The sequence below is a fragment of the Hylaeus volcanicus genome, chromosome 1 (assembly GCF_026283585.1).
Source record: "Hylaeus volcanicus isolate JK05 chromosome 1, UHH_iyHylVolc1.0_haploid, whole genome shotgun sequence".
In the NCBI taxonomy this organism is placed as follows: Eukaryota; Metazoa; Arthropoda; class Insecta; order Hymenoptera; family Colletidae; genus Hylaeus; species Hylaeus volcanicus.
Window position 1 is genome coordinate 8,889,703 of NC_071976.1, and position 7,168 is coordinate 8,896,870.

Consider the following 7,168-nt stretch of genomic DNA (forward strand, 5'->3'; position numbering starts at 1 on the left):
AATATTTATAAAATATAACTACACACAGAATTTGTTTGCAATTGTATGTATTTTTATGTACATGCTGTCATTAGAATATTATTATATATTTTAAATGAAACATAAGATTAGAAGTATAAAGACTTACCAATAGGCTATAAGATAAATCACAAAGATTGTCATATTGTAAAACAGTGCACACATGGAATCTTTTTTGTGTACTCCACGCTGAAATAAATGAAACTAAACTCGGACATATTTCTGAATTTTAATTACATTGAAACTAAAGTGAAATTAATAAAATGACTAAACTAATATTTATAAAATAGTACCAAATTACATAGAATTTCATTTGTGTTCAATATTGCCAATATCTTTAATGACGTCTAATCATAAACTCTCCTAGCGAGATTGTCCATAGAGAAAAGGTTCTTCAATTGGCATATTCGTTTGTTTATTTATAATATATTAAGAGCAGATATCGCAGAACCTGGAAAGCAATGCACATCCACAACATTATCCTCTCGAGTTCAAGTAGCCGGTCTATATTCCGTTTCCCTCGCTCTAGTAATTCATTCGACATGTCGTCATAAATAGCTTCGAAATAGCACCAACATAAGTACATACTTAGACCTGTACACGTAAATAACTAGATTCAAATATTTATTTTACAGTCTGTAGATACATACATTACCTCGAGTGACGTAATTGCCACCGGGTCTAATGTAAAGGTCAATACGCAATGAAAAGACTGAAATAAATAAATGTTCTACTAACATAGTAAATACTGAACTGAGTTTACTATAAATTTAATAATAAAATATACAAATTTGCTAGTAAGATGATAATATTACAAGTGCATTAGATTGCGTTAATGTAAATAAAACTTTTCAGCCAAGTTTCTATTGAATTTGCGAAAGGTAAACTATATTGTTAAATGCTCCCTCTGTTGTTTCTTGGTAAGAGACAAATTTCATTTAGTTACTTATGAGAACAAATAATATAGAGTAACTACAAATGTTTGGATATATATATTTAATAAATTCTATGTCATTCTCTCTTATAAATCATATAAATACTTTAAACAACGTGTAAGTTTAGATTAAATGTAATCTATAAAAAGTTTGATTAAAAGTTGTGAAGTATAATAAAAGTACATAATAGAAATGTTTGTTGAAAATTGATCGATACTATCTAAACGTTTTCATAATTTCATTAAATCATATAAATGCATAAGAAATATTCAGATTGAATGCAATTTATATAGGGTTTGGCTAAAAGTAACTTATTGTTGACGAAGACTTCATGATGAAATTCGTGAAAGAAAGGCAGGCTACCTTCCCCGTAATCCATACTACCCTTGCTAGTTGAACATCCGCACAAAAGTTAGATCACACTCCACGAATATTTCATTTCATACTCTCAAGGACGCGAAACCGTCCCAGTGATACTTCCACATGATCGATCAGCTTTACGTGACCACGTTGGTAGTAAGCCTCGCTTGCTTATACGTTTCTATGCTTCCGTAAATCTTGACATCGAAATCCGACTACCAACCGTTTCTTCAATGGAATATAAAATCGAATTAGAGTTAAATGGAACAAGCGCTTTCAAATTGAAATAAAAATGAAATAAATCATTTCTTCTTTTTAGTAACCAAATACCAATTCTGTGAAACAATTTCTTTAATTCGACATTTAGTTATCATTGTTATTAATATAAACATCGTAACCGGAAAGGTAGTAATAAATATGAAATATTAAATCTGGCACGATGTGTAGACTATGTACGTTAATATTAATCGATGTCTGCAATTAAAAATTACGAACATTCTAGTGATGCGAGATGTTTAACAAATTGGTGATATCAATTTAAAATTCTAAATTAATTCCGCTATCTTTTTCATTCAAAGTTTCGATTAAAATTTTTCCTTAAGAGGTCTAAAGAAGAGTTTAAACAAAAACGAAATAACTTTTTTTGAAGTAGTTGTATGTAACGTTAATCTTATTAATTGACACTTACATTTTAACACTTCTTTAGTAGATAAAATAAATAACATACAAACTGGTGTGAATTTTTTTAAATGGAAACAGAACGAAACATTTCGAGATTAATGCGGTTTTTGCTGGCTGAATGATTTAGAACCGAATCGAGCTAAAGTTAAAATCAATCGCCAAGGAGTAATAAATATTAAGCGTCGACCAATCGATTTACTGAATCATAAATGCTACGGCGAATTTCACTGTACATTCGTCTGCTAAATATAAAGTGACCTCTGAGTTTCTGGAATAATGTTGAGCGTTTATATCAATTTTCAGAATCTGAATTGTTCCTTGCAGTAATAGTTGGCGTTACAATTTTTCTCTACATTTCGCATCATAACTAGAGTCAAGTGTATATATTTGAAGCTCTAACTGCGTAAAATTATAACAAAAGTTATTTATTCAGAAACAAGGTAAAACAGTTTCGTTAAAATATGTGGCGTCATCTAAAATAAAATGCCCAAGCTTGTCGAGAAATAGTTCGAGGCTTTTGCCACTAGATGGCGCCATGGACCCTCTTTCTTGGATCACAGTCATTTATGCATTTTATTATTCAATATATTTATACGTTTTTAACTTTATTCCACATCTCACATTGTAACTAGAGTAAAGTGTATTCGATTGAAGCTATAACGACTGAAAATTAAATTAAGAGTTATTTATTAAAAAACGAGGTAAAACAGTACTGTTGTAGTATGTAGCGCCATCTTCTCACAAAGCGCTCAAGTTTGTCAAGAAATAGTTCCTAGTTTCTACCCGTAGATGACGCCACCATAATGATAAAAAATTACATTATTATTAATCTCGTTTACTCATAAAATCTACATTATTATGCTCAATACCGAACTAGTAATTATACTACGAGCATTAGGGTATTACAATTTAGCTGGATATACGTTTTTTAATAATTTTTTATCCTGACGCTACTTATGTCGCCATCTAGAGTATAGAAAGCTGAACTATTTCACGACAAGCTTGGGCGTTTTATCTTAGATGGCGCCACATATCTCTGAAAATATTTAAAATATCTTTATTGAAAAATAAGTGTTATAACTGTTTTAATTGGTTAATTACACGTTACGAAGTCATATCTTCTTTTTCTACAATTCAATTCCATCTTTGCATTAAAAAAGAAAATAAGTGAAAAGGAGTAATATAACTGTAAAAACAATAACGAAAACTATATAAAATATAGCTTTATATATTTATCAATTCACGAATAGACTGAAATTGCACTGTATTTATTAAAAAAATATAGATTATTTCAACAATAACTGTCGTTTTTCGATAGAATTTTTTTATCGCGACATTTACAATTGAAAAAGCTGAACTATTTCTCGACAAGCTTGGGCGTTTTATTTTAGATGGCGCCACATCAGTGTTATTGTTTGAAATTTTGAATAATTACTTTAAAACTAATTGAGACTAACATACTCGTGTCTCTGGATGCTTATTTTTAAGGACTACCTTTTATAATCGGATCCATAGGTCTGTCCGTAAAACCTAGGATCATTTTTTGAATAAATTCAATTGAATTATCCATAAAATAAATATTATAACAGTATTAATTTGTAAATTAAACCTGACAAATTCATATTATGGACAATTATCGTCTATTCCTATAACTCAATTAAATCTTTACAATAAAAAAAGACACAAAAGGAAAGCTATAATCGCATAAGCTCACAAAGAATTGATTAAATATAGCTTTAAATTTTCATCATTTCGCAAAAGATCTAAATCTTTCCTTTTTCCATTTGTATTTTACTTTATCTCCAAATGAATGAGTTTCATTACGGAGGTATTATCGTCTAGAAACTTCAAAAATTCGAATTTTTTTAGCATTTTATTATCGTTTGGGGTTTTGAGAAGGTGCCTCTGAAATATTAATTTGAAATTCGCAGAGCTCTCATAGTTACAGAGGCTTAAAGGCTGTTCACCAGTATTAGTGCTAAATGTATAGCAAACTTTAAACGCGTTTTTCTCGAAACGACATTTTTCAAGACGGGCGCACGTTTTTCTCAAAAACTATTGGACCGACTGACTTCTGGTTTTACACAAATTTCGAGGGCACTATCACCTATGATCTGAACTAGAATTATACCGATAGCTTGAATATTTTAGCTCTGCTCTCATATTTTAGTTGACAACTTTCCGGGAAAATTAAACCTCAATTTTCAAACAGCTGCGATTCCGATAAAAAATTTAGCACTTACTTTATTCTATTTCAGACGATAACTACATTCATATAGATTGAACAAAAAATTTGTTTTTCTGTCTCAGACGACTAGAACCGCCACACAGCCTGTGCGCCCGATTGAACGACCATTTCACGTCACAACCTGCATAACAGCGCATAACTTGTATAGACTTCAATGAAGTATTTCATAAAAATTTGTGTTGTTAGTTGAAGCGTGTTTTATTATGCATAGAAAACCCTGGTACTGTAGGTTTGATAGTTTTCGCAAAATTAATTCCTAAATATTACTGAAAAAACAAACGTCTAGACGATAATACCCTCTTAAACAACTATCTGAATTACACTCATTTTATATTCTTTTTTTTCAATCTACACAGTATTTTATTCAAAAAGTACACGCTATCCTTAGCAATCAATCTTCCCCATAAATCAGGGTATAAGTTTACTTTGTTTACCCATCATGCATCGTTTCGAAAGAAAAAAGAATTAAACGTCAGAGGCCAAAAAAGGCTGAGCCTTGCATGTCCAGCGTTTCGTCGCATCCGGTTCCATCATCCTGTCCCCCCCCCCCCTCCCCCCCCCTTCCCAATCATCCTTTCCTTCCTTTCTCCAACAGGCCCGCAATCCTTCGCATCCCCTCCAGAACACCATCCCCTCTAAATGTCGTAGGGGTTCTTGCTCCCGCCGATTCCGATTCCAATTTTTCGTTTTCGTTGCAGCTGTCGGCGCTGGACAAGAAGTTGGACCAGCTGGTGTACGCGCCAGGCCACGAGATCTTTGTGCCCTGGTAAAACTTAGGCGACGCCCGTCCTGTCGATATTACGGTACACTCGATCGTTCTCCGCTGGATATCGAATCGGTAATCGATTTGAGAAAAGGTGCACAGATTGTTTTGCTTATAGAAGCGAGCATAGATTTCACTACTATTTGCAAATGTGGTAGTAATTAAAAAACAAATACTCTCTCAAACATACCAATGTTTCTGTTGTAATTCTCACACGAGTAGTCACTGTCTCTACCATTGGTCACTAATATTTTCATTTATACTAAAGAAACAATATTTAATTATAATAAACTAATATAACTTAACTCTTTTTGGGGCACTGTGGGATTAAAAGTGTCCCACCTTTTCGATGGACCGTAATGCATGGTGGAACACTTTTAATCCCATCTCGAAATTTTGCAATAGCTGCATATGTATAGGTGTGATACCTTTATTAATACAAATATAACAGTTTTGTTTGATTTAAAATTCAATAAAATTCCTGTGCAACATGGGTCTATTTTATGACCTGAATTCCTGTGCCGCAAAGAGTTAAGTTATATTACTTTATTATAATTAAATATTGTTTCTTTAATATAAATGAAATTATTAGTGATCAATGGTAGAGACTGTAGAGAGAGTAATGTTAGAGTGACTACTCGTGCGAGACTAATAACAGAAACGTTGGTACAGTTTGAGAGAGTATTTGTTTTTTTAATTTCACCCTTCACGATTTTTTTGTAGGCAAAGCAATTATCGTAAACTTTCGAAACGTGGCACGTTTCTTGGTACGTACAGATTCGAGATTGTGGTAAATTTACTGTCCTGCTTAATTTGTTTAGAAATTGCGTATGAATATTCCAAGTTACGTCAAGTGGAATGGAGCTCAGAATGTTAACGCGATTGCGTCCATCCTGATGGCCATAATCAATGAAAAATGATTTCATTTTATTCGTTACGAATGTGGTTATAACGAGAATTATATATATTTAAAGGTATACGAAAAGAAAGTTTAACGACAGTTTAAACTTTGGTTTTCGATTTTTGCAAACAATGTACTCAGAAGAAAAATTAAACAATCCTCTTCGATCTTATCCACGTAGGGACCTAGAATACAAGTCGCTGAGCCATCGATTTTATATGCCAATCTACTAAGAAGCAAATAAAATACAGCGAAACAAATATCAAATACATCCACCCCTGGTGTTTTAAATTTTATCCTCAACACCTCAAGAATTAACCACGTCGGAATGAACCTTGCGCAAGCAACACATTCGCGTCGCAATCTGGCCTCTAGCCGTGACACTCGGTTGTCCAACCGATAATTCCCGTCGATTAAGATGCACCATGTCGACGCGTGCACGCGCAATTCACGTAATTCCTGCAATTAACCCCTTAAAGCCGCATTCCTCGTCGGTTCGTCGTCGACTGCGTTTCGTTCATCGTTGGTTTCGTCCAGGAACGGGTTCATGAATGAACTTGCGGCCATCGTTCGGCAAAAAGCTCGCTTCCACATTTTTTTTTTCTCCTCCCACTGTCCTCTTCTTCATCTTCCCTCTTCTACGGAGCGGTGGGACGACATCACGTAGAAACTGGTATATCGGCACAATGCCGACGGAATACGCTATTGGATTCCCTCTATCTGGCCGCTATTTCAGCCTGGACTGCACGCTGGACAAGAAACAGACGCCACCGGAAATCATCATTCTCCCCTGGTAGGTTTAATCGAAGGAAAACCGGAATACGGCGCGAGCTGACTGACAACAAGAGCAACCTGTCCGACCGCGCCAGGATTCCGCGGTCATATTTCTCTCGTTCGACGCCGGTGTCGTTCCTTTTTCTACCGGCATGCTCTTTCCGTCGATTAATTAGACGACGACGGTAACCGTTGCGTTACCAGAGAATCGCTGTCGCGAGGTGAATCGAGGAATCGGTGTTTGCCTCGTTATCGAGGAAGTTGGGCACTGGTAATGGGAGCGACGGAGTCATGGTAATAGCGCTAAGGGAGTAATGGATGGGGGATTACACGGAATTAAACACTTGGGGTAGGTATTCCAAGATAGAGAACGATGTTGGAATGCGGGAAAGAAAATCGTAGATCGTTGGTGGATCGACGATCGATGGAAGAATTCTGAGGATGACGGTAGGAGAGGTGAGGCGAGACATACGCCATTTTTGTTCGAT